This window comes from Typopeltis vanoorti, chromosome 26 (genome assembly GCF_054136105.1).
Source record: "Typopeltis vanoorti isolate ZY-2024b chromosome 26, IOZ_Tvanoo_1.0, whole genome shotgun sequence".
Taxonomy (NCBI): domain Eukaryota; kingdom Metazoa; phylum Arthropoda; class Arachnida; order Uropygi; family Thelyphonidae; genus Typopeltis; species Typopeltis vanoorti.
In genome coordinates, this window is record NC_143574.1 from 28,037,284 (window position 1) to 28,061,292 (window position 24,009).

The following is a 24,009-nucleotide window of genomic DNA, read 5'->3' on the forward strand; positions in this document are numbered from 1 at the left end:
GTATTCTCTGATTAATTGGATTGGACTATACGCCTCGTGGTCCAATCCAATTAATCTCAGCCACTTTCATTACTGATATCACTTAATCAAATTGAGGGATGCCATCTATGTAATGTCCTTCTGCATCAGAAGCGTTGTAGAAGGAAATTCGATAATACAATGATGGACAATGTCGATCTCTCCATCTGACCTACGAAATTACCTGACCATTGGTTCCTATACAATTTAACAAAGTGGAAAGATAATTGGCTTCAACACCAATAATCAAATGAATATCAACACGAGTAATATAAGATAAGACAACACATCTTCAGTTATATATCAACACGATGGAACCAAAAGTTGGATTAAGTCCAGGGAACACAATCTAAAAACAGCTGTACTCAACTATGCGCTGGGTAAGAAGGCATCATCGACTGTTTCTTTCTATTTCTTACTTATTTAGACTCAAGTTTCATTGCCTTTTATATCCTTAAATATCTCTACCGGATACCATGTAACATTCACCAACAATAAGGCACCTTTAGAGATCCGTGAAACAAGCAAGCCATTGAAAAGAAATAACTATAAAAAGGCAAATTGAGCATCGTCTGGTCAGAGTTCGTATCTTTTAAGTAATGCAATTACTCTGAGAGACTTGATTTGGTTTTAATGCTATCATTAGCTTGTTATCATTAGAAATAGTTATAATAATAAAGTAAAACTTTGTTAAGAAATAAGTATTTTATCCATCTTCAAAAGAGTAAGAATACGGCCCTGTAATTCTTTTTCTTTACTTAGAATTACAAGATTTTCTCTGTAAAAGTTGAATCCATCGATCAATTTTTTTCTCCTTGTATTGTGGCAAATCTGAAAGATTTAAATATTCACTAACATAGCAATTAAGACCCTGAAGTTATTACTGACGACACAGTTTTACAGCCACTGTTAAGCTGAGTCGCATTGACTTCATATCTGCTGACGGTAGAGTGAACTTCCTGGCCAGTCATGCGAATGTGCCAATTATATGCCCCAGTCTGCTCTCTTTATGAATTACGTGAATGATTTATCTCAGTGTAGGAGGGAAAAAAAGGGTTTTTCATTGATTGACTGACAGTATTACATTTTTTGCTGTTTCCTCTTTTTCGAAGCAGTTCACTGATAGAATAAACTCAAATGTGAACATAGAAAAAGGTCTGACTGTCACTAGGGAAGAATATATTTAAATAAATACATTTTTGGTTAATGGAAGTATGTAGTATCCATTATGTGATGCGTATACTTGCATTCAATGTAACTGTGTTGAGCTATGATGGTATAGTTCGTCTACCAGTAAGCCCTACACGATTAACCCGAATCAAAGAATGCACTTGAGTGTTATTAATGTTGCAAGTTGTTTTGATGACACATCAAATATTACAACAGAGAATTTATTATTATTCCCAACATGTAGGTTGTGCTAACGTATGTGTACTGGAGTTCAGTTCTTCGTATAGCTATGCATCTACTACTTTCAACGATCGATTTTTTATTCTCACCTGTTAGTTTCCTCCAAAATTTCTAACGTTAAGATGACCTTTGATAATACTAAGAAAATGATCTGTCTATTTTCACCTTTTCTTCCGGATTACTTACTTAGATTTCTATTTTTGGATGTGCTGCACTGTTAACATCCACGTTCACCATTCAAAATTAACTGATTGTTTTAATTTCCTCTTTTTTTTTGCTAGAAGCAGAATTTTATCGAAAGGCAGTAAATGATCGCTAACACAGATCGAGTTGGGCACTAAAGGTCAACTAGGTTTAGGAGCCTCAGACTCGGACTGCTACTATCAAGAGCACATTCATCCTTCTACCCTGTAGTGATATGGATCGATCCGCAAGCCGGCCAGGAAGGAGGCTGCTTCAGAGCGACACCAACCAAAGGTACTTACACGTTCTGGATAGCATCACGGTTTTTTTCACATTGCCGCCATTGCTCCTCGAAACAGGTGAGTGTCTTTCAGTATTTCTTTTAACTACTAGGTCCTTATAGTACAGCCATTTCGTTCCCTCCATCGCCTTGTAAGTAACTGCATACGTGCTCATCTTTGCCATCCATCTACTCGTCAGTCTATTACATCACATGCCCATGGCTGGTGCCTACCTGCACCAGCATGACATGAAATCAATAGCATGCAGCTTTTCTCCCGACAATTTCGCCTCGCACAAATCGTGTCGGCTATGTGCATGTAGACAGACAGACACATGTTATATTTATGTGTAGAAACACATGTTGTACTGACGATGGCCTCCAACAGTGACTCGGCCAGGTAGTTGTACATCTTATGCATGGTAGAACAGTAGAACGAACGTGAGATAGAAAGAGAGACAAAATTCAATTAGTCTGATGGTATCACCTCTCAGAATTAATAATGGCAGTGGTGTGTTAACCACTGGCTAGTCTACGAGGGCGTTTTTCCAGAACTATAATTGACTTGAGATTATTTTTACCCTATCTTGGTATCAATTCTCAAAACCCACAGGTTATTACCACAAACTCCATAAATATTAGCAGCACGTACAATCCTACCCCCCCCCCCCCCCGAATACAGTGAACTGAATAATTATGTTTGTCTCGCTATCTTGGTCACAACAAATAGAAGCAAAAGTCCGTTATAACTAATAAAAGTGAACACAGCTAACCTTTGGCTCTTCATATAATTAGTTCATTATTAATTAATACAACTAACTTTTCTTTCCTGTTCCTTGTGTGCTGACCGTTCTCACACACATAAAAAAAATCGACCACCGCTCCCAAATTGATCGTCATAATCCATTGCCCCATTTGTCCTCATTCTAGGTAACCTAGTTCTCTTAATAGTGCATATATATATTCTTGGGAACATCGGATGTTCTTTACACATGATAGGCGTTGAATGGCGCAAGCATTAATCATAGAAACTATGAAAGGTTCGCTGCAAAATAGTTCACACAGCCATTTTTCCCCTAGGCTATGTTACGCCCTTCTGTCGATACCAATTTGTGTAGCATTTTTATGTTTTATATTTCTTTTAACTTCCGTTCATAATGAATATGCACCAATAGCTCGTCCTTTGGCTCTCTCTATAAGCTTTCTCATGTTCGTGATAATGTTTCCCTGCCTCTTCATAAACAGATAATTATAATTTAAATACACTGTTTTAGTACTGATAATATTCAGGCCTTTAGTTGGCATCAGATTTCTCTTCTTATGTTGACTGTACGTCTGGCCTCTCCTGGCACAAACACATCCCATCCATAGCCTTAAAACACATTTCTTCCTTTTATAATATGTAATGACTCTTTCTCGTAGACTTACTCCAATCTTTTTCACAGACTTTCCACATTTTGTAGGCCTTTTTATGAGCGTTGTTCTACTCCATTATTTTAAAGATACCAAGCAATTTTATAAGCTAGATTTTAATCCTTTTTCCCAAGTAAGTAAGTTTGCGCCTGAACGTAGTTCAAGTCTGAGGCAACTCGTGGTAAAGGTGGAGCAAGTTCCGATCACTTTCCTTAGTATTTCCCCTAATGCAAAGCACATCCCCTTGCGGAGTTGTATGATGCTATGCATTAAAGGCAAGGCCCACTGCCCAGACCGGTTTCGACCTTTATTGAGGTCTCGTCAGTGGGAGCCAGACTCATAAATGCCAAGGTTGAAGTAACGCAGAGCTTATAGATTTTACCTAAACAAGTTGTTACAAGGTGCTTTGACCTTATTAAATAAAAATCTCAAACTGAGAGTAAGATATAAAAGGTTTTTTACCTTGGGTATACTGTGTTAAAGATACCAAACAATTTTATAAGCTAGGTTTTAATCCTTTTTCCCAAGTGAAGCAAACAGACAAATAAATCAAGTTTGCGCCTGAACGTAGTTCAAGTCTAAGGTAAAATCTATAAGCTGCGCATCACTTCAACCTTGGCATTTATGGGTCTGGCTCCCACTGACGAGACCTCAATAAAGGTCGAAACCGGGCTGGTTTTGTCCTGTTTCTCCTCTTTTATTTCAACTATCTCTCTCCCTTGAACCTGTCTTTATCAGTCCCTGCCTTTCTTAAGTTCCATCAGTTCAAGAAAAACATCAACAGGTTCCTTCTTTTATATATATATATCTTCTTTGATATATATCTAGAATAAAACTTGTACAAATTATACCAGGTAAAAGATAAGAGCTCTCTCTCATCTATCTATCTGTCTTATCCAAAATATACTCGATATGAATAGAATATCAATGTACTGTTCTACTGTACATACTTGGTATGTACAGTAGACCAGTACAACAACATGTAACTCATCTCAAACATCACCTCATGTCTTCGATGAGTTTGCTTTTTTCTTCAGCAGTGTGTTGTATCAGGAACAGTTGAGTTGGTGGCTTTCAAAAACGAACAACGTAATTAAGGCTGGGACGTGTGCATGCTGTCTGTTAACTTCACTTGTTCTTGTGGATAGTTCGACTGTTAATCTGCTACCTTTATAGGAGATTGACGGACTCACTTGCATCTGAAAATCTCTTTAATGTTCCTAGCTTCAAACAAGATGGGAATCCAGGTGTTCGCCACCGAAAGGGCAAAGGTCGCATCAACTCGTTGGTGCGCTCTAGAGGTACTTAAAATTAAGAATTGAATATTCCAAGATTTATATTAAACACAAAAAAGAAAAGTTATTTTAATGTGAAGCTCACTCATTAAAGGGTGAAAACGCAAAACTATTTTTCAATCCTTTTTTGATATTTAAAAACATAAAAAGGCCCTTTTTATAATCGAATCAACTAAGGCTATCCAACCAGGCATCGTCAATACTAACTCAAGTTCGGACGCATTGGAATTCAAGGCAGTAGCCATAATTCTTAATGAGAAGTATATTAAATTGCCCTAATTTTCAGGCATTTAAATAAAAATAAATCGTGTCTATGAGACGGTATAAACAAATATTTAATATTAAACATTGTTGAAGATTCTAGCACCTAAACGGTTGTTTGTATTGAACCAGAATGCTTCTATTCTCCTCGATGCTAATTTATTCAAGACAACAAATTCAAAGGAATGTTAGCAAGTTTCCTTCATCACCCATTAGCCATTCTAACAACTCTTTGCCTCGTTAATGTTTAATAGAAGATAATTATTATGCATGTTGAACGAATACATTAAAATTTATTTTATAATCTTTGACGAACTCCACTGCATGTCGTGTAACACTGTCCATTATTTATTTATTATTTTTTTGCAGCAATGTTTCATATGTAACTGTGATTCAGCGTTTTCTTTGGCTTTTGCTAGTTTCAATTAATGTACAATATCCATCAGCGAACCAACTTCGTGAAAGACAATTAAAATAGGCCTCGAGGACACAGTAAACCTTAGTTAGTACACACTTCTCTCAATAAACAAGATAATTGACTCGTTTATATATTAATCTTTCGAGTATTAAAATAATTGTGATTACCTTTTAGATATGCACTCACTATGAAGTGAATTAGCTCCTAAACCGTTTGTTTTGGCTTCTATGTTTAGATTCTTATTTTCATAAAGAGTTTTAAAGATTATAAAGCCAAGTGCGATGCAGCGGAGATAAATATAAATGAGACAATTTAGAGGAGTTACTGGAGGAGCCTTTATATACTATTTAGAGGATGAAAATAGGAATGTAGGGCATTAGTAGTGCTGCGTCAGATGATAAATGCATTTTTCGTAAGGGGTAGACCTGGGTTTCGAATTTATTCAGATTTTTTTTGGGGAAAAGGGTCCTAAACACATAAGAAAGATGACTGCTTAACATTAACTCTCTGTGCTCAGGAGAAATTAAACCCAGGAAGCACTAAACACGTATTACAGTAATGAAATCCGTAGATGCCACCAGCATCGGTTGTGTGCCAGTAATTAGAAAACCCAGGTGTGTTCTGTTCGTCAGAACGTACGGGTAGTCGTGCGAACACTTCTACTTCTGAGCTCTTATCCTACTTGCAGTGAAGTTTGAGGGTGTTACGAGGTCAAAACTGTCAAGTGTGAGCGATTGAAGGCTCCCTGAAAAAAGATGACTAACGAAGAGTTTCGAAAAGTGACCCCCCCCCGTTAGTCATTCTGACACGTGTCAATTAGTGACGCCACTTAGCATAGCCCATGATCTGCAAGGCGTGCTGGTGCCCAAGTGGAGATTGCTAAGACCGTTAAAGTTCCGCAGCCCTATCTATCACCGACAGATCTATTTACAGGGCATCATTACACATCGTTCATGATGATGGGGGGAGTGAGGGCGTGCACGCTTCCACATGACTTACACTTGTGTCTGATCTGTAGCAGCCGCAGAAAGCTTTGCGTGAAGACCACCTGCCAGACTCAGAGATAAACTAACCCACAATGGAGAGGAGATAGTTACAGACAACGTCCGCAGTGCCTACACTAGGATCTTTCCGAGGTTCTGCATTAGTTCTCTGATACGCTTCATATAAATGCAGTGACTTTATGCCTCATTGCAACCAGAAAGAAGTCACAGTGACCAAATCTCCGCTTTTTTAGGAAGCCCTCAATCAGACACAAATATTCTGATAATGCACAATTCGTTTTATTCTTCGAGTTAAGTTTAATCTGTTTTCTTTTATTTTTCGAGTTAAGCATAAATGTACTGTCAGGTTATAGTTCCCAAAGACTGCTCAACTCTTCTCGGATCTTTTATTGTATTCTAACATCTTCAGGAAACGAGAAGTTCTCATTGCTTCTTGGTTCAGAAAAAAACTGTTGTTGCTCTTCTTGAGGTCAAAAATCAACAGGTTATGAAGCGAGTATATCATGTTCATTTCCCGAGGAATAACAGCTTGGATTTAAAAAGTCTTTTATATTCTTGGAGGCTTATAAATGCAAACTCACAGCTGTCAAGAAACATGCTATAGAAAGGGCTCGTTTTTGTGAAGCCTAAAATGGAAGGCATTTACGTATTATGGTTTTTTATAACCAATAAAAAATTCTCCAGGTTCTGTATTTCCTCATAACAAAATAAAAGAATAGTAATTATTAATAAATAAAAAAAGTTATTGAATGTTTAAACTCGTTGGTTTAAACCTGTATCTAATTTGCCAACATTCTCTTCATGTTTTAATATTATCCGCGAAGATCTGTATTTAAGTTTTGGCGATTTGGAGAAGGCATATGATCAGTTGCCAAGAGAGAAGCTATTCAATACGCTACAGTTATAAGGTGTCAATGGGGCATTATATCAAGCAATACGTAGTCTGTTTGAGTTGTAAGTCAGCAGTTAGAATTGAAGGAAGTACAGTAAGATGGTTTAATGTTAAATCTCGTGTGAGACAAGGATGTACATTATCCCCTCTGTTATTCATTATCTATATGGATCACATTATGAAGGAAAGTGGTATTAAACATGATATAAAAATTGGAGATGTTAATCTCAGCTCTTTGCTTTATGCAGATGATGTTATACTTCTAAATAAATCCGCTACAAGTCTGCAAGATTCCCTGACTAAATTGAATAACTGTTGTAATAGATATGGTATGAAGGTCAGCAATAAAAAGACAAAGACAATGAAAATAGGCAGAATCATTGAAAATGTCAACTGTGTTGTGAATGGAGAACCAATAGAACAAATAAAACATTTCAGCTACTCGGGCTTGATTTTTAGTGAAGATGGTAAATTAAATATAGAAATAGACAACAGAATCAACAAAGCTGGTATGGTAGGAAGTCAATTGAATAAATTCATATGGAATAAGAAAGAAATTAGTCGGAACACTAAATTAGCTGTATACAAGACAGTGTTCAAACCAGTTTTAACTTATGGATCTGAGAGCTGGGTCAGAAGTAAAACACTTGACCAAAGACTAGAGACCGCAGATATGAGAGTACTGAGAAAGATTAGAGTGAATAGATGGCATCAATGGCAATATCATATTAAAAATGAGGATATTAGGAAAGAACTTGACATTGTCAGCATCCAGGAATGCATTAGCAGAGCTAATCTCAGATGGTATGGTCACTTAAATAGAATGGGAGAGGAAAGATTAGCAAAACAAGTGTTTTCTGCCAAGTTGGCTGGAAAATGACCCAGAGGAAGACCAAGATATAGGTGGACTGATACGGTACAAAGTGCCTTAGACGATAGAAATATAAGATCTGATAATGTTGGAGTCTTGACAAGTAACAGACTGATTTGGAGGAAAATTGTAGATAGGAAGTTAGTAATGATGTAAATTTTTCATGTAGTACTATCATATCCTGTACACCCCTTGAGGGTATACATGTCAGGAATTTGATGATGATGATGATGATTAAATGTTTAAACCCGTTAGTTTAAACGTGTATCTAATTTGCCAACCTTCTCTCCATGTTTTATATTATCCGCAATTTTGAAGCGTCCTTGTTTTCATCCACCCTAAATAACTGATGTTTTATTATATCACTTCCAGCATACACCCTCGGTGGAAAACATTCCTCTTTTGTAATAGGCTGGAGATTGGAATTAAAAAAAAAAAGAGGTTCAACTACGCAGTATGAGTTCATTTTAGTCATGTTTAATAAAATACAAAGTTTTCGAGTGGATGTTTTTCATTTTATTTTTAGATATTAAGCTAACAAATCCAATATCGAGATTCCATCTGTTTTGTTAAGAAATAAATCGAAGCTAACAAACTGAATGTATTTGAAGATTAACTGTGTTTACTTAGCCACGTAACTGACAAGCGAAAAGCCCAAGAGCACAAATCTCTTTACAGATAAATAGAAAGAGCGATGAACGAACAAAAATTGCTTTCTAAATATAGTTAGTTAGTGTGTAGACAGAAGAGGGAACAGTTAAAATTTCGTTCGCGAGTTGATTTTCCATTTAGCATGTGCAATGAATTGTGACAAGCTTTTGTTTATCTTAGTGAGGTCTTTTACCCACTCAATCATTCACTTGTAAGCTGATTAGGCCTGCATCGATGGTTTGTTTTTCTTTTCCATTTAAAATTCATATTTGGAGAACATTTTCCATCACTGGATTATCTTAAAGGAGTCAAACGAATTAGTCTGTAACCTGTGAATATGCGCATGTTGAAAATCACTTCCCATTCGCTAAAATATTTCATTTAAATAATCACGTACAAATAAACGAAGCCAACTTAATTTTCGAAATAGCTGTGTTGTGAGATTAAATGCAAAACTATATTTGAATAAAAGATATTTGGTTTATTTCATTTGACTGTGCTGTACTTCACGAACAAGCAATGACAATACATTAGTTCAACTGCTTCTCACCAGGTGTCTTAGTAATATACGAAAAGGTTAATGATGCTAAAGAAAAAAGAAACTATGAGTTTTCTGTATAATCAAATGGCTAATAGAGTGAGGATTTTTTTTAAATGAATTACATAATTAAAGATTAAATCATGGGCAGTCCCTTGACAGTTAACATCCTTTCCAAATTAAATCCAAAGCTGTTGGTTTTATAGCTGGTGGAACTTGTTGAAAATACATGCGAAAATTCGTTTCAAAATTGCAGTATTTGGAATGCCTCCTTTAAAATTCAAATTCCTGTCCATGTCCATCATGATTCCAAGATCCCTAGTCTTCCAGTATCACTCCAAACATAATCCCACCAATAGAGTGTGCCTTGGCAATGTTATACACAATCATTTGCCAACAGTTCAAATATAAATAGAAGAATCCACTTCGAAGAATCCGCAAGTGGAGTAACTTGAGAGTTACTCCTATTCTAACCTTAATCCTAACAGCAAAGCATCCAACTGACGTGTTATTAAAGGAGGAGGAGGGGGGGGGGGCTTTTGGATTTCATTTCTCATAATCCTTTCTAAAAAACTTTTATTGCATTTCTATCAAACTCCTTTACCCATGTCATCAAGAAAAGTTTTAATTTCAACTTTTTTATGGAAGCCTACTTCTTTTTGGCTAACTTCCCTAAAAAACCAAAGAAAAAAAACTGTTTTTTAATCTTCAAGTGACAGAAAGAATCCAACAGACTTACTAAGCACGTTCGTTTTTCTATCTTTGCAAACATGATCATCATTTCTGTCCTATATAATCCACCACTCTCCTATAACTGCTGATTTAGGCTTAGTTTCGAGTTATTACTTATTCACTATGCCTATTAGCAGGGTGTGACAAGAAACATCACGAAGACAGTAAAGAAGCTAGACAAAAAAATATCACACTGTCTCTTGAGTGTCAACGAATACTCCAGAGATGTGGGTCAGATTTTATTTTTAACTAAAAATTATTTGGATTTTATTTCACATTGGAATGGGGAAGATCAACGTGCAGTTTCCTTTGAAGTTTCCTTGACCTTCCTAATATATATATATATATATATATATATATATATATATATATATATAGTCATTATAAGGACTGGCTTAAAGGGCGAAGCAAGAATGCTTTTCATCTTCCCCGTTATCTGTAGAGGACAGTGTAGGGATAAGGTGTTATTGAGCTATTAAGGCTCTGATCATGGCAGGAGGGTAACAGCAATAGCCGAGCCTCAGTTAGAACTTCATTGGCTACAGCATTGCCATCCATTACCCTCCAAGGGTATTAATCACCGCATCTCACGGTCGATCAACCTCTTCTTCCCCTGATACCAGATACCAAGGTTGAAGTAGTGTAGAGGTTATATACATCTCATATACAAGTAGAAAAAAGGTGCTTGACCTTCCTAATAGGAATTTCTCGATGAGGGAAAGATGTAGACTTTTTTACCTTGGGTGTAAAATACGTTAAAGATACCAATCATGTTTGTAGTTGGTTTTAATCCTTTTATTCTTGGCATCTTTAACATTTTAACATAAGTATTTTACAGGAGATGTATGATGCTATGCACTAAAGACAAGGGGGGGGGCACTACCCAGACCGGTTACGACCTTTATTGAGGTCTAGTCAGTGGGAGCCAGGCTTAGAAATACCAAGATTTTAGTAATACAGAGCTTATAAGTATTTTACCAGAACAAGTTACCATAAGGTGTTTTAACCTTATTAAATAAAAATCTCAGGATGAGAGATAGATGTAGAAAGTTTTTTACCTTGAGTATAATACATGTTAAAGATGCCAAGCTATTTTAAACCTGGTTTTACTCCATTTCCTAGGTAAGCAAACAGTCAAGTTTGCGCCTGCAAGTAGTGCAAGTCTGGGTGATCCGTACGTAGTGCAAGTCTTAGGCAACTCGTAGTAAAGGTGGAATAAGCTCTGATCACTGTTCTTAGTATTGATGAGACCTCAATAAAGGTCGAAACCGGTCTGGGTAGTGGCCCCCTTACCTTTAATACATAGCATCATACATCTCCTCCAGGAGATGTGCTTTGCATTAAGGGTAAATACTAAGAATAGTGATCAGAGCTTATTCCACCTTTACCACGAGGTTGCCTAAGACTTGCACTACGTACGGGGTCACCCGGACTTGCACTACTTGCAGGCGCAAACTTGACTTATTTGTCTGTTTGCTTACTTGGGAAATAGATTAAAACCAGGTTTAAAATAGCTTGGTATCTTTAACGTATATTATACCCAAGGTAAAAAAATTTCTACACACACACACACACACACACACACACATGTATATATATGTTGTACATGTTAAAGACTTACATGTTGTACACTGGACAACATGTAAGTCTTTACATGTTGTACAGTGCATACGCGATTCAGAGGAACTTCGCTTTGGATGAAATACAGATATTAATTTTCCCATCTTTTTATCCATTCTTTTAACATTTTCTGTATCAGGAAAGAGCGGTCTTCTTTCGTCATCAGTTGAGAATGGGCTGGTTTTTCTTAAAGGTCACCTTTAACCTTTCAGATCGTTTTGATGTGGTTTACGGATATTTATGCTTGTAATATTTTGTTCAGCTCGAGGTAGGATTTAATTGAGGAATTTTAATTCAGTCTGGATTTATCTTCTTTTACATAAGGATTAAAACCATGTATAAAATTTTTTGGTATCTTTAACATTTATTACATTCAAGGTAAAAATCTTTCTACATCTTTCTCTTATCCAGAGATTTTTATTAAGAAGATGAAGCACCTTTTGTTTACTTGTGTATGAGATATATATGATTTCTGCATTACTTCCACCTTGGAGGGTAATGGATGGCAATGCTGTAGTCAATGAAGTTCTAACTAAGGCTCGACTATTGCTGTTATCCTCCAGCCATGCTCAGAACTTTAATAGCTCAATAACACCTTAACCCTACACTGTCCTCTACAGATAACGGGGAAGATGAAAAGCATTCTTGTTTCGCCACTTTAAGCCAGTCCTTATAAGGATAAGGACCTTGGAGGGTGGATGAAGGTTGAAAAGTCCTTTTTAGGACTTCCAGGGTAACAAATGGCAATGCTGTAGCCAATGAAGTTTTAACTGAGGCTTGGCTATTGCCGTTACCCAGCCATGACGAGCTTTTTAGCTCAATAACACTCCATCCACACAGATTTTCTTCATTCAGATGACGGGATAAAGAGTCAAGGACTCAGTCCATCGCCCAGTTCTTTTAAGAACTTTAAGAACCTTGGAGGGTTGGTTTTGAGGAATCAATCGACCGTGAGATGCGGTGATTGATTCATTCAATCCAATACCCTTGGAGGGTAATGGATGGCAATGATGTAGCCAATGAAGTTCTAACTGAGGCTCGGTATTGCTGTTACCCTCCTGCCATGATCAGAGCTTTAATTGCTCAATAACACCTTATTCATACACTGTCCTCTAAAGATAACGGGGAATATGAAAAGCAATATTGCTTCGCCCCTTTAAGCCAGTCCTTATAAGGACTTTATACAATGAAATGAAAAATCCTTTTTAGGACTTCCAGGGTAACAAATGGCAATGCTGTAGCCAATGAAGTTTTAACTGAGACGCGGCTACTACAGTTACCCAGCCATGACTAAAGCTTTTAGCTCAATAACACTTCATTCACGCAGATTTTCTTCATTCAGATGAAGGGATAAAGAGTCAAGGACTCAGTCCATCTCCCAGTTCTTTTAAGAACTTTGTACAATGAGGAGATGTAGATTAATGATCGACCGTGAGATGCGGTGATTAATACTGTAATGGATGGCAATGCTGTAGGCAGTGAAGTTCTAACTGAGGCTCGGCTATTGCTGGTACCCTCCTGCCACGATCAGAGCTTTAATAGCTCAATAACTTTATCCCTGCACTCTCCTCTACAGATAACGGGGAAGATGAAAAGCATTCTTGCTTCGCCCCTTTAAGTCAGTCCTTATAAGGACTTATATTTATACAATAAGTGAAATTATTTTCAGATTTTATTCTTGTAATGCTGTTGATTATTTTAATTTGTAATTCTGTGGTTCAGTTACATGAAGATCACTATTGCTTAGTTCCTATTATTGAAACAGTCATTTGTCTCTACATGTTTTTATACAAATTGGTTGAATATTAACATTTATTGTTATGCCTCAGGTATTGACCGAGATGCTTTATCTTTCTATTCTATGCTGAGGGTTTTAGAGCATGGTTTCTTGGTGATAATATTACAATAAATATTATTATTCTTTAATAAAATCGTAATTTTTGAGACACCGCTGTGTCTTTCAAAATTTAGTATTAAAAGCTGTTGGAATCATGCTACTTCATGATACCTTAATTATTAATTAAGGTATATTAAATAAATTTAGTTTAATTCTTTATCCAAGTGTAAGCAAACAAAGTTTGTGCCTTAAGTATCTTCAGGACCGAGGCAACTCGTAGTAAAGGTGCAAGCTCTGTCGAAACCGGTCTGGGTAGTGGCCTTTCGCTTAATGCATAGCCCATGTCCGCATGGAGGTGTGCTTTGCGTTATGGAAGATACTAAGACAAGTGACGAGAGCTTAGTCCACCTTTACCACGAGTTGCCTCAGTCCTGAAGATACTTCAGGCGCAAACTTTGCATGCTTACGCTTGGGTAAAGGATTGAATATACTTATCCGATGTCTCTAACATACGATCGATAATAAAATCAAAAGAAACAGTTCGAATTCGGTTTGTAATAAGCAGTGATATCAAAATTGAAAATAACAGATGTGTTTGTGTAAAGAGACAAACAATATCAATTAAATCAATAATAAAGTAAGTGAAAGAGTAAACACAAAATGAAAATGAAGCAAATAAAAACACAATATCGTTGAAAAAAATAATCAGATCCACTCTATGGGTAAACAGATGAAAACCATACTAGCACATAAAGGCGTACATTTTTTAAGGACTCTAACAAGTTTATTATAGAATAATATTGTGTTAAGGAGATTAGGAAGTCCAGACGGTATAATCCTCCTGTCTTCGAAGCTGAATAAGCTTTCATGAAGAGAAGGATTATTGTTTAGTGTTAACTGTATGGGTTCAACTTTCACAGTTCGTTGTTGAGCACTGGTGTGAATTTGAGATATTTTAACGATGTTGCGTCATTGATTTTCAAGGGAGTTGCGAGGAGGTTGTGGTAAGTTTCCCAAATACCATCAGGGATGATTTCTTAGTAGGATCTTTTGAAATGTTTTTAAGGCGTGTTGTATCTTAAGTGTTCTGTACATTTTGGTCTATTTAACGTTGCAGTCTATGTTCAAGACCAAAATATAATTCACAATTTCGTGACTTTTTTTAGTCACGAAACTGTGAATTCATTCCCCAGTTATTGTTTTACCCTTTTCAAGATAAATAATAAATAAAATGCCTTTAGCATCCCAAAACACCAATGCCACGACCTTTCCTGCTGATGGAGCCGATTTTGTCTTCTTTGGCGCTGAACAACCCGCTTCTATCCACTGTTTTGACTGATGTTTGGATTCTGGTGGGTAATGGTGAATCCAAGTCTCATCCATAGTAATAAATCGACGCACAAAATCAGTTTTATTCTTGTTAAAACGATCCCAGCATTGTTCAGAGATTTTCATGCGAGTGCGTTTTTGATCTGCTGTGAGCAAGCGCGGCATCCATCTTGCGCAAAGCTTTTTCATTTGCAATTCTTCATGCAAAATATATCCTACACGTTCTTTTGAAATGCCTACAGTCTCAGCAATTTCACGCACTTTGACTTGCCGGTCATCCAATACCATATCGTGCACTTGATCAATGATTTCTGGCGTTGTTACACTTTTTTGAAAATCCTTCACGTGGATCATCTTCAAGGCTGGTAAGGCCACGTATAAACTCGGCAGCCCATTTCTTAATTGTTGTAAACGAAGGAGAAGAGTGCCCATAAACTTTAATGAACTTCGAATGAATTTCTTTTGGCGTTAAACCTTCTTTTACAAAGAATTTTATAATCGTAAAATTATCCATTTCAAGGGATACAAACAACACGTTTGCTTCAGTCAGCTGTATAAAACAAACTACTTGATAGAATAACTTGCAATTTCACATAGATGCTTATGACAGATGTACCAACTTCGAAAAAAAAAATCCTACCATTTCCAGAGGTTGACTATCGACTTGAAATCAAAGACCTTCAGGGGCACCTCATCATCTAGAGCAGTGGCCTCTTTTTTTTTTTTTTTGGTTGCGGATTCTTATTGAAAAATTAATCCAATTGGCGTGCCGGATAAAATCATATCGCCAACCCGCATCTGACCCGCGGACCGTAGTTCGGAAACCCCTGACCTAGAGGATTTGAACGCGGATCTTTTCAACCAAAGAGAATTGTGTTTCTTTCAATTACTCCACCCTAGTTCGCTAGGTTAATATCCTACCTATTTGCTAACTAACAACGTGAGTTCGAATTCCACTTCGGCACGATGCCTGCTAATTCAGTGAAGTATAGAGAGATAATTAACTGCTATGTATTGACTATTCTACCAAAGTAGAAATATAAACCAATACAGGATTAGTCCGCTACTCTGTTTCCACTCTGTGTTTTCTAACGACCTAGCAATTTTAATTTTTACAATTAATTTTCCTAATAAGTATCCAATTGAGTATAATAAATTATCACCAAGGTAGCCTCGAACGTGGTTGCTACTGGATACCACTACTCTCGCATTTATCGTGTAGGTGATAAACTTGTTAAACCAATTCGGGATGATCTCATTAAATTTCTTGCTCAACAGCACGCAAATGCTGGAATGTACCTTCCTAGTCCATAGTGAAGATGATAACCCATAGCAACCGCTAGTAAAGTGGCTAAATTCACGCAGCGCTAGAATATGACCATCATGGCATCATTAGGTGACGTCCGTGAAGCTTTTGTCCAAGTTATTTGTAACATTTCTCCAACTTTGCAGTGATGTATAATATTTTAGGTTTTAAGCCATCTGACGTAATGGCAGTAAACACTACTGAAACTGTAAAGGCAACATAATCCGTGTGGGTTCAAGATACTGTCGTAAAATATGTCCTGGTGGGTAGTTGACATTATTTACAGTATACATACGTCGTTTAAAGCGTTAAAATAGCAAGGAGAAAAAAAATAAGAATAAAGTGTTCCGTACAACATGCTTTATTGCCTATTAGGACCGTACGTGAATGCCGCACCAAGGAATTCCCAACATCTGCAAGTGTGGGTTGAGTGGTACGTGCCAAAATGTTCACATTATGATGCAGAGATAGGCTACCTTTCATCTTACTCTGTGAGAAGCTCTATTACTGCTGGAATTTCTAATCCCTGGAGGTTACTTGATGATAGACAATAATGATGAGTAAGATAGCTGATCACGAAACGGAAGAGAGCCAATGATGAGCAGGATGAGTTGATGATGAGCAGGATGAGTTGATGATGAGCAGGATGAGTTCATGATGTAGATGCCAGTGAATAATTAATATCCAGCTCAATTACGAGTCCATTTATTTACGATATTTTTATTGTTTCCTTACGTACGGTGTTTTCAACTTGTTCGTTGAACAAACACAAAAAAGAACGATATATCATTCTTTATTTCTACAAACAGTAATATTAAGCTAATTTAAAGGAAGTGGGATTCAAGGCCTTTCCAAAAATACAAACAAGCTGTCTGCAAAATACACCCAAACAAACGTAGCAGACTGTAGCGACAGGAATAACTGCTCTGTCTTAGCAAGTAGGTTTAGAAAAACGAAGTTATTCGCCCATGACAGGTCGCTGGCGGCTTCATTTATGGAAGATGTGATAGATGCTGTCTCTGTCATATAGGATTTTTTCTAGTTTCTGTTGTTACTGCTTTTTTTTTTATCGGCATGTTGTGTTTCTCTAAAACATGCAACTACCAACGACATCAGATTATAATAGAAGACAGTTGAAAACTTATTTTAAATAAAATTTCTGTATATAATTCCTAGCACCATAATAAATCCCAAACTAGCTGAAACTTAGAATAATGTTCTCGTATTTGAGAATGGTAAAAACGATTGAAAGTATTTACAAGAGGGCAATCCAATTAAGTGATGATACGCACACTCTCTCTCTCTCACAGAAGTTCTGTTTATATCTTATCCCTATAGTTTTGGTAATTTTGATATCTGTTATAATTTGGCAGAGAAAATCACCCCTTCAAAACTGTTGATTATAAAACAAACTTGGATGTGTCAAATATAATTGGATGTGTTTATTTTTTTAATTATAACCAAACCTATTGAAATATATTGTCAGAATCCACTGCATATTATAAACAAACACTATCGACTAATTTACTGGAGAAAGAAATGCTAATACACTCCCCCCCCCAAAAAAAAAGTATTAAAAACACTCATAGGGAGTGGTTTTGATTCTGTTCATAACCTATGAAGTCACAGTACTACTTCCTTGCAGTTCTCAATTCACTTCGTTCTATAGCGTATAAGACTTTATATGCCTGAATTAAAAAAAATATAGTTCTTCTACAAGAGAACAAAGGCACGTATTCATAGTACTTTCATAATTTCTTTTTTAGTTTGAAGGTGGGTTCAGCTAATTAAACATACAGAAAATTACTTAGAAGAATAACGTGGTTTTAAACGAGGGAGAAGATGCACAGATCATAGAAAAATTAAGAATTTAATCTCCCACTTTTCTTCTATTTATTGACCACGAAAAGGCGTATGATAACTTGAATAGAAATCTACTCTGGAAAATATTACAAGATGATAAAATACCTCCTCAATTAATGCAATAAAAAGCCTATATAGAGAAACAAAAATTTGCATCAAATTTGCAGATGGAACATTATCAGAACCTATAACTATAAATAAAGGAGTAAGACAAGGCTGTGGCTTATCCCCAATCCTATCCGATATTTATATAAACAGAATCTTAAAAGAATGGATAATAATAAACAAATAATCCAAATAATAAACAGTCAAATACGATACTTTATGCAGATGATCAGGTACTAATTTTAAATTTTAAACGAATTTTAAATGTTATATCAAATAACTATAGATATGCTTCTTATATGTAGTTTATTTTATTGAAATTAAGCAATTCTTAAAAAATAATAAATAAAATTTATTTCAAATTTAAAATAAAATTTAAAATTTAGGATATTTTGAAATTTCTTCATAAAATTTGAAAGAAAGTGAAGACACCTTTTATCTTTTTATATTATACCAATACAAGAAAATGGCAATAATCAAATTCGGCAGCCAAAGAAGTTTCAACTGAGGCTTAGCAATGTTTTCTTTTTTTCGGTGGTAGTTACAAGTTTCATTTGGAAAGATGAATCCGTATACCTTTTCTTAACTAGCCCTCCCTCCAAATACACCACTGATGTTAGCCCTCCATTCGGAAACTCTTACCATAATAACTTGGTCCATATTTTCTTTTCTACGTGTAGCATCCAAACAGTCTCAGCCTCGTAGTTTGACACTATCCTAGGATGATCTGGACCTCTACCCCTCTTTAACATGACCAGATTACTGTTCTTCCTTTCCTGTTTTGAACTTATAACAGAAATAATCCTTGCTGGAATGAGAGTCTTCATACTACACAAAATCCCTTACCCTTATCTAAGTTTTGACTCTCTTCCAAGGTGCGTTTGATCGACTATATCATACAGAGGAGCCCCCTTACCAAGCTACCATCGTAAGCTACCCTGCCTTCTTCCTTTTTCTCAAGAAGTCTAGACAAGCACGAGACTTCTTAAGAAAAATGTTTTCATTTTTGCTGGCTGCCAGTCTTTATCATCATTTAAGAGCGATTCAAGTGCTATTTTTACTTTTCTTTTCTGCTAAATGCAAATGGATAGAAAGTATAAAGATATCTGCGATGTTTCAGTTGTTTAATTAATTACGTGTGCGCGCTCTCACACACACATACACACGCACACGCGGATTTTTCTACATTCAATCGCTTCTGGATAAGGTGATTAGCTCTATGCCTCCCGGTGTGTGTGTGTGTGTGTGTGTGTGTGTGTGTGTGTGTGTGTGTGTGTGTGTGTGTGTGTGTGTGTGTGTGTGTGTGTGTGTCCTACGTCTGCGGATGCGTCTGATCACGTTTGCCTGTTCTTGGGGACGGAAACCCCCCCCTACCTCCGTATAAAACCAGCTAACTCATCTTTAGTCGAAAGAGACCAGATAAAGTAAGTATATCATGCCTGTTACCTGCACATGTTGTAGGAGGAATAAAAACCCGATTTTGAAAATTACTCGTTAACCCACCTTCACATGAAAAGTCGTAACGAAATGCTCTTGTTATAGATCTGATTTAAACCCCTTTCAAACCCAACTATTCTTTAGGTGGAAAACCTTGGGTCCACCTAAAGAATAGTGGGTCTTCTGTTTGGGCTATGGAGAGACAACTATCAACCAATCGATAAACGCAATTGACAGACAAGGTACATTCATCTCATGACTTAGTTGCCTAATCATTAATTGTAAATAACCCACAACTGGTCTTGTCAAGTTGACAGGCTCTCCGTTTTGCTACTAACAATGTGGATTCGTCTCCCACCATTGGCATGGATTTTGTGAAAGAGGTGGGTACTACTGCTCGTATAGTTAGATAGATCAAGAAATCCCTCTAGAGGGGTTTATTGATTTATCTAACCCCTAACCCACGACGGGATTAATGCCAATGTGCTATTGACTGGCATCCTTTCATTGGTGGAATTCACATAAAAAAATGTATTTTATGATTAAATTCTCCAAAGGTTTCTCCCAAAATGTTTTTTCTTACATCAGTCGCACAAGTACTCAGTTTTATAGGCTCATCCAGTTTCCTTTTATGTTTAAATTATAAAGAAAGCAATATTTATTAAGTTAATTCCCCATTTCTTATTGTGCCTGCGAAAACATGAGTGATTTGTCTTGTAAGCTCATTCTTCCAGAAAGGTTTGCTTAGAACAAGTCTATTCCAGGAGCTACTCTAATAGCAAATTTACGTGCCCTCGAAATGGGAAAAAAATTACGTACAGGTGAGGTTTGTAAGGAGCACAGAGACCTTTGAGAGATACTCTGTGTGCTCCGAAGTACATTTTAAAGAATGCATGTCTAACACAAAAAGAATTTTCGTTCCTAAATGAATGTTTCTTCTCTTGTGTACCCCTATTTATCTTGAGTGTATATAACCTAAGTTAGGGATATGAAACTGGCTCGCTAAATTTGATCTATGAATCTGAATGTTGTCATACTCTTCCTGTTTGTTTCTACTGGTGTATGTTACATATTAATCAACAAAGAAATGGATTTTCCTGATGTGCACTTGAATCTAAATTTCAATTTGACTCCACGAAACTAACTTCATTTTCCCCACACTTGAATTAATGATATCTGGAAATGGTTCTTGTGTTTGATCTGTTTCCCTGTTTTTTTTTTTGTCTTTAAAACCATAAATATAGTTAGAAAGAGAACTCCTATAACCTATTTTTAATCATTATTTTCTCCACAGTTTTTTTTTTTTTTTTAATTTCTCGAGAGCTGATCAAAATATTTTTTCATATTAGCGCATTTATGACTGAATCAAACTTCTTTAGTTTTCGTTAGGTGGCGTTAGCTTCCAAGTATTGTTGAACAGATGCCACTTCGATATTGCATACGTATAGATCATTTGCAAAAATAAATAAAATAAATAATGAATGCTATCCTAAGGATAAATCGAAATTTTTTAAATTAGTAGGTATTTACTAATAAAATATCAACTTGTTCAAGGAACAAATGAATTTTTTGTGTGTAATTATTTATTTTATTTTTTTTTGCCATTGTAATTATGTTATTAATATGTTTCAAAATGTACATAACAATCTTCCATTATAACCCTAACCTGACCTTTATCTAGAAAGCGTACGTCAGTCACTTAAGACTCACGCATTTCTGTACGCGAGATCGCGAATTTTTCGGCTCAAAACACTAGTTGAGGCTAACACAGCATCGCGGAGCACTGTCATTTGCAAACTCCTTGACGTAAATCCCTTAATTAAATTGATTAATTAGTAAAAATGAACAAATTATGGCAGTCGTTGCTTTCATTTGAATCGCTGGATCGCATACTACCAGAGGAAGTATTTAAAAAATTGAGTTACTGCATAAATTTGCATTGTGTGTGTGTGTGTGTGTGTGTGTGTCATTACTTTTTCAATGTGCAAATTTATAAACTAATATGAAGAACAATAGATTGGCAAAATTAGGCTTATAAAATTCCAAGTTACTTGATGACATTATAATATAATCAACGATGTACACCCTCTGTCCAAAAAGAAACCGAACTTTTCGAAAATGGAAGAAATTAGTGGCGCCACCTGTTGTATCTTTTTGTTGTCGAAAGCGGCACCCTTCAGTAGTGTTGTGTCAACTGTTTACGACATTTGTTTCATTAGAAGCCGAGTTATAGTGTCAAGAGTGACAGTGTGTTTTGACGAACGGTCGGAAAATGAGTTTCAAAAGCACAGCTGCGATTGACCTTTGTGTTAAACTTGGTAAAAGTTTTATTGAAGCGCATCAAATGCTTCAAAATGCATACGATGATGAATGCTTATCCTGTACTCAAGTTTACGAGTGGTTTAAGCGATTTCAAAGTGGTCTTGAGACGCTTGAGGACCATGAAAAGCCGGGCCGTCCAAACACTAGACTGAGCAAAGTTAACTTCCAAAAGTTGCGTGATTTCATCCAAGAAAACCCGAAATCGTCCGTGAGATTGATTGACGATGAACTGGGGATTCCAAAATCAACTGGGCACAACATTTTGACAGAGAGTAGACCTTCGTAAATCGAATTCGCGATTTGTTCCCCACAAGTTGACCGACGACCAAAAAATGTATCGAACTGAACACTGCAAGGACCTCATTAAAACCGCTCGTAAGGACTCAAACTTCCTTGAAACGATCGTCACTGGTGACGAAACGTGGTGTTTTGAGTATGAGCCCAAAACGAAGCGCCAGAGTGCTGAGTGAAGACTACCAGAAGAGGGATATCCGAAAAAACGTCGCTTGGAGAAGTCAAAAGTAAAGAAAATGCTGATGTTTCTACCAGTCCAAGGGCATTATCCACAAAGAATTCGTTCCGCCAGGCCAAACTGTCTATGGTGAGTTTTATCTCGAAGTTTTGAAGCGATTGATAGCGAGAATTCGTCGCGTACGGCATGAATATCGTGACGACCGACCGTTCGTCAAAACACACAGTCAATCTTGGCACTATAATCGGCTTCTAATGAAACAAATGTTATAAACAGTTGACACAACACTAATGAAGGTTGCAGGCTTTCGAGAACAAAAAGATACAACAGGTGGCGCCATTAGTTTCTTTTATTTTAGAAAAGATCGGTTTCTTTTTGGACACAGGGTGTATAATATTATCAACGATGTAATTTGATGCTCTTTCATTATGAGGTTCTGGAAAGATCGAAATAATCTCACTAGTTTAAGCTGTTCTAGAGATAAGAAGGATCCAAGTCTATATTGTAATAAATCATCAAAAGCAAATCTTCAAAAGTTAGGCGAATGTTTTATAACCATCTAACAAGAGAGAGAAAAAGAGAGATTAGAAATCCTTCTGTGTTCAGTGCACCTTCCAAAATTAATATTGACTGCTGATAATTTAGTCGTTGCTATGACATGAGCATGAGCACATAAAAGCGGTAAAAGAGATTAATGTAAAGGCAGTAAATGATGAAAAAAAGATGACCGTAAAGTGTGATATTTATTTTAAAATGTCAGCAACATTAGATCGTTTAAATGTAGCCAAACTTGTCTGAGCTTTTCAAACGTTTTAAGACACTTTTATCTCATTACATGTAAGATTACAAGAAAGGCATCGACTAATTTTTCTTACTTCAAAAGTAACCAGTAGGCACTCTTTAAATGTAAATGAAAATTATTGGTGTATCTCTAAAAATATTTCTGTATAAATAACTGGAATACATGCCAACGTTTTATTGCAATGCTTGGTGTCTTCATATCAGACATACTAACTGGTATCGAGTGTCAAGGGTACAGTATTTTTAGGAAGGATAGAGAGGATACGAGAGGAGGGGGCATGCTGCTAATGATATTGGATGACTTGAATCCAGTTAGAGTTGAGACCTATGATTGTAGTACTACTAACAATATTTCATGTGACAGTGAGTTTGAAGCCATCTGATGTGAGGTGGAATTAACAAGATCAATTACATAGTGGGATGTTGTGGGTGTTGTTACAGATCTGGTGGATCAGTTGCTGGTGATGAAGAAATGCATCACCAAATAGAAAAGATGAGCGCGAAAAGAGTAATCATAATGGGAGACTTTAATTATCCAAATATTGATTGGATAGCAGTAGAATCTCGTGAGGAGAATGAAAATGCATTTATTGAGCTGTTGCGGACAACTTCCTCACGCAGCATGTGACAGAAGGAACTCAAGATCCAAGAGTGCTAGATTTGATTATAGTGTCAGCGGGCGTTTCAGTTAAAGACGGAACTATTTTGCCTCCAGTTGGTGACAGTGATCATGTGGTACTCATTTGGGAAGTGACTAAGTTTATGAATGTTGCATTCAGTAAAGGTTACATGCTGAACTACAAAGGAGGAAATTATGACCAACTGAGGAGTAGACTGAGTTCAGTGGAATGGGATCGGTTGCTGGATGGAAAGAATATCGACAGTGCATGCCAAGCATTTAAAAAATACTTAAATGATGCGATATCAGAATGTGTCCCAAGAGTTGGAAGA

At 36.5% G+C, this 24,009-nt stretch overlaps 1 protein-coding gene across 1 annotated transcript in view; it reads left to right on the forward strand.

Moving 5' to 3' along the window:
* The first annotated feature begins 1,750 nt into the window (after nt 1–1,750).
* Nucleotides 1,751–24,009, forward strand: part of LOC150092438 (alpha-2C adrenergic receptor-like) — a 50,208-nt gene continuing 27,949 nt past the window's right edge. The window contains exon 1 of the mRNA XM_090415039.1: nt 1,751–1,970. The gene's annotated coding sequence lies outside the window, so the exon portion shown is untranslated. The remainder of the gene's footprint in view (nt 1,971–24,009) is intronic.